Here is a 5,373-nt window from a genome sequence, read left to right as displayed (position 1 = left end):
AGAGGTTTCTCATATATTACTCTTTGTCAAGCTTTTTGGAAACTTTAAACTTGCTAGTTATCGGCTGGCTAGCCATAGAGAATAGTTTTCCCTTCAAAATACCTCTAAAACTTAGATTTCGACTGGGTATGAGGTGCATGGTTTCGCTAGTCGCACCTCGGCCGTCACAAGGATTGGTCTTCGGTGCTAGATTGCAAAGCATTTTCCGTTCGACCATCGGTCTAATGGGTAAGGCTTAGCTTGTCGGGTAGTGTAGTCTTGAAAAAAGATGGACACGAATAGGGGTGGATGAGACCCCAAGTGTTGGATGTACATTCCCTAGCAGGTAGCCCGGGGGCAAAGACTGTTCAAGTTCAACTGTGCTAGGGGTTAAGGGCCGTGAAAGTCAGTGTTGGAATTTTAGTTTAAAACTTGTAAAACTAGGGAAAGAAAAGTTCGTGTTGGTGTGTGGCTTGGTATGGCAAGACCGCGTTGGTACATGGCTTGTTGAAGTGGCTTTGTATGGTAAGACTGTGTTGGTACATGGCTTGTTGAAGCAAGATTGTGTTGGATCGTGACTTGATGAAGCAAGATTGCGTCGGTGTGCGACTTGAGTTTAACTTATCATAGGAATAGAACGTGGTTTATTAACTTGCTTTTTAAACTTCCTTTTAAACTTAACTACCCATTTACTGCAAAATAGCCCTATATATGCTTCCACTGTACTCCCTTGTATTTGTTCTTTCGTGATTTACGGAGTACAAAAGTACTTAACCATGCTCTTTTCCACCCCTAGCAAAGGAGTTCTTCAAAGATGGTGGCTTCGGTTTCTAGCTCGTGCCTGCCGTCAAGTCCTTGTGATTGCCCGCATGTTGGTCATCTTCTTCGTCTTGTCGTTTGTGTTTGTATGCAGGGCCTTTGGTCTATTGTGTAAACTCTGTTATGTGTACCTTGTCTCCTTACCTTGCCTCCTAGGACAAGGAATAATTCACTCACCAACAAAATATGGTGATCTATTTTCCGAGCATGATAAATTGGTAGCATAGCCTTCTTTGACCCCAGGCCGAGCGAGTAGACCCCAGCCCCTAGGAGATATTTACTTAAAAACTTATCCCGGATAGTGAAAATATGTATTGTCTTGCCTTGCCTGCTCATTTCTTTTGAAAATCTGTGGGCACTAACTTCCGTGCTATCTTTGTTTTAAAATTTGTTGTAGATGGCTCTTCCCCTGACTCATCATGGACATGGGCAGCTAGGCTTCGTCTTGAATCTGCGACACCTTTGCCTAACCCTCGGCTACACGGACGAGGTGGAATACATGGGGGTGCAGCTCCCTGCTGCCAGTGACGAGGACGCTGATCCCCACGCAGGATGGGAGGTCACCGTCACGCTCCTCTCCAGCCACCCCAGCCGCTCCTCCATGACTGCTTCTGCTGAAGGAGACTCGTTCATGGACACTTGTCAGAGTATGGCCCTTCTCTTAAACGGCATGTTGGGATGACGTACACCCAGAAGTTGCAGCACACTCCAAACCGCTAACCACCCACGGCGCATGAATTCGAACCACTACGCCAGCTTCAGAGGTACCAACCTGGAGGAGACGACACCAACCTAGCTTTGTCACCTCACGTGGATGGTTGAGGCCTACGACACTGGGCGCGTCGACTTCCACAAGCTGGTGAAGCGCGGATTGATGGGGAACACAACTTGAGGATTCCGAGTCTGCGTCAGGAGAACCTGAGCCTAAACGAGCTTGACGCCCTGGAGAAGGAGATGGACCAGCTCAAGCTCACCACAGGCCTAGATGCTCCTCCCAAGGATCGTCGTCGTGTCTGCGCAGCTTGAAGATCAACGCCCGGAAGAGCACCACCAGACCGCTGCACGTCCGCAAGTCCCTGATCGAGAGCAGGGTTCTGGTTCGAAGGCCCCTCGCAGCTCGCCTCCGGCAGCAGTAGCAGTCCATCGGCAGCCAACGAGTGGCTTCAGGGCCCCTGTGTTTTTTCTTATTTGTCTTCTTATTCTTTGTGTGGTGTGTGTGGGCGGAGGAAGTTTTTTTAGCACACGAGTGTACGTATACTCGTTACTTGCATATCATTTAAATAGTCATCAAATAATATGAAAAAATTTGACAAGATAGTTTGATATGAGTTATATCACTCCACCAATATGCAAGTTTAAATTTAACTTCTACAAGTTATAGAAAAATAACAAAACAATTATGAACATGTGTATACTTAGTTTTAGTTTTGTTTTTTTTTTGCTACAACTTGTATAAGTTGAATTTAAAATTGCATGTTTGTGAAGTGATATAACTCATATTAATCTATCTTGTTAATTTTTTTCATATTTTTTTATAACTATTTAGATGACATGCAAGCACACGGGTGTACATACACACGTGTGCTAAAAATTGTTTCCCGTGTGTGGGCGCAACCTATACTGGTCCCTTGTGGTATAGCCTCGCCAAAGGAATTTTTTGGAGAAATATTATTTTTTAATAAAAAATCATAAAATTTGAATACGTCGGCTGGAAATTGGTAAAATAGAGACCAGTTGAATATCCAACCGTCGATAGGGGCCCTGTCGATATCCCCCGGTCGACAGGGCCAGCGAAGCAACGTGGGCAGTACCCGTCTAACTAGTTCGATGGGTGCCCAATTTTTTTAGATTTGTATATTATTTATTTCTTGCTATTTTAGTAACATGTAAAATATTATTGTAGTATTTATTATTTGTTTATATATTTGTGAAATATTAATGTGTTACCTTTGTCCCGAAGTAACATCATTTTTCGATTTCTGTGTCCAAAGTTTGACTATTCGTCTTATTTAAAAAAATTATACAGAAACTCAAAAAAATTAGTCACGCATAATTTTTTTTGCTTACAAGTTAATAGTACGGCTTAAAAGATTGTCTCGTAATTTACACGCAATAATATTTTTGCATACATATAATATTTAAATATTCGATGTGATGGCTTGAAAATTTTTATTTTGGGAACTAAACATGACCTAGTTTAGGATTGCGTTGTTCGCATATCTTATTTTGGGAACTTATTTTGTCTGAAATAATTAAGTTGGGTGTTTGGTAGGATCGGTCGGTCAATTTAGCTAGTAGATTAATTAATTGGGGGAGATTAATTAGTGACCTTGGGCTGTGCTGCATGGCCGTTCTTTTCTGTTTTTTTTCCTCCTAGAATTGTCCGATTCAAAAACTATATCTTTTCTTTTTTTTCTCATATTTTTCTTCGATTAATCTTAGAATTTCTAGCCTGGAAGAGACAACATGGATGTTTCTTTTCCTGTTACTTTATATATATAATAGATATGTAAAATATTATTTTAGTATTTATTTATTTGCTTGTATATTTGTGAAATATTAATGTACTACCTCTGTCACGAAATAACATCATTTTTTGATTTTTGTGTCCAAAGTTTGACCATTTATCTTATTTAAAAGATTGTACAAAAACTCAAAAAAATTTATGCATGACTAATTTTTTTTAAGTTTTTTACAATTTTTTTAAATAAGACGAATGGTCTAACTTTGGACATAGAAATCGAAAAATGATGTTATTTCGGGACAAAGGTAGTACATTAATATTTCACAAATATACAAACAAATAAATAAATACTACAATAATATTTTACATATTACTAAAATAGCAAGAAATAAATATTATACAAATCTAAAAAAATGGGCAGCGACCTTACCTGTCGAACTAGCAAAGTTCGACAGGGCACTGTTCGTTGGCCCTGTCGACCGGGGGATGTCGACAGGGCCCCTGCCGACGGTTGGGTGTTCGATTGGCCTCTATTTTGGCGATTTTCAGCTGACGGACTCCAATTTTACGATTTTTCATTTAAAAATAATACTTCTCCAAAAAATTCCTCGCCCAAGAGTCTAAGAAACTTGAAGAAATTTACCAACCTCAGTACAATACAAATTTAAACTAATTAAAGTTGGGTTAGTACCTGGCTTCCTGCTCTTTCTTGTCTCCTTATCAATCCCTACTTAGCCATATGAGATGGTGAACACCCGAAGATCAACTGTTGGTCATGATAACACGGAGAAGTGGAAGTGCTCATAACGAAAGCGACCCGCTGCCACCATCGCCGCCGCCTCATCACCCTGCCATCCTCACCCAAGTTCTAGTGCAGCAAGCAAATATGATGGCCGCCCTATTCCGTCATATCCAGAATCCACCCACCACCGGGGGGCATTTAACTTTTTGTCACTTTTAGAAATAGCACTTAACATATTTGCCACCCGCTGTCTATGACATGTGGGGCCTCATGTGTCTATGACATGTGGGTCCAGTGATAAATATGTTAGTGTCATTTCTAAGAGTGGCAAAAAGTTAATTATTCCCTCCAACCCAGTGGACGCTATGGGCTGGCTGCATACAATCAACAAGAAACTAGACTTGATTCAGTGCACAGATGCAGAGAAAGTAGCCTACGCCTCGCATCAACTCCAAGGACCTGCCTCTGAATGGCAGGATCAGTTTCAAGCCACCCAACCAGCGGAGCAGCCTTCGAGAAATCCCAATTTTGGGAGCTTAAGAGCAAGGATAATGCAGGCTATAAGCCAGCTAAATGCTGATGTAAAAGAGAGAAGAGAGGAGAGAGAGGAGAAGCTGACTATAAGCTTATAGCTAGCTCAGTCACAAGAACCAAGACAACATGTGAGACAGACATGTGGGTCCTGCATTAAAGATAAAGAGCTAACCATTATATGAGTGGGCTATAAGAAGACTACAAGAAGTCTTATAGCTAGCTTGTTGGCTATATTATTAGCCATGCTCTAAGCAAGAGAATCAATGGATGGTCTGAGTATTTGTAAGAGTTCAATCACCTCGCTCGCTATGCACGAGAAGAACTGTGTGAGGACAAAGAGAAGTAAGAAAAGTTCCTCTCGGGACTCAACCTGGAGCCATCCGTGTAACATAGTATGAGGATCAGTATGTCACCACTACAGCAATGTTGCTACTCAGCTCCTCTTCGTCAGCCGGATCTCATCTTTTCGTTTCTACTTATACTTATGAGCCAAAAATTAAATTTTCAATATTAAATATAAAGCTGATTTTAGAGATTTTTCATCATAGTTTATTTTCTAATTTTTACTTTTTATATAAGCAAAAATGTGTATCTAAAAAATTTGTTCATAAATGTTTTTATTTATAAAGATAGGCTCCTCCTCAATTATCGTCTCAACCTGGTTCGTAGCAGTAGCCCCGACGAGCTCACAGCACGACTCCACGGCAGGCAAATAAACAGGAGACGCACACGCCGGCACCGCAGTCCCCCCCTAGCAGCGCAGGTGGGATGGCTCCCCGCGGCATGAAGGGAGCTAACCTACCTGCGGACGTCGGCCGGCACCGCGGATTAATCC

This window comes from Oryza brachyantha, chromosome 7 (assembly GCF_000231095.2).
Source record: "Oryza brachyantha chromosome 7, ObraRS2, whole genome shotgun sequence".
Classification (NCBI taxonomy): Eukaryota; Viridiplantae; Streptophyta; class Magnoliopsida; order Poales; family Poaceae; genus Oryza; species Oryza brachyantha.
Note: the sequence above shows the minus strand (reverse complement) of the source record.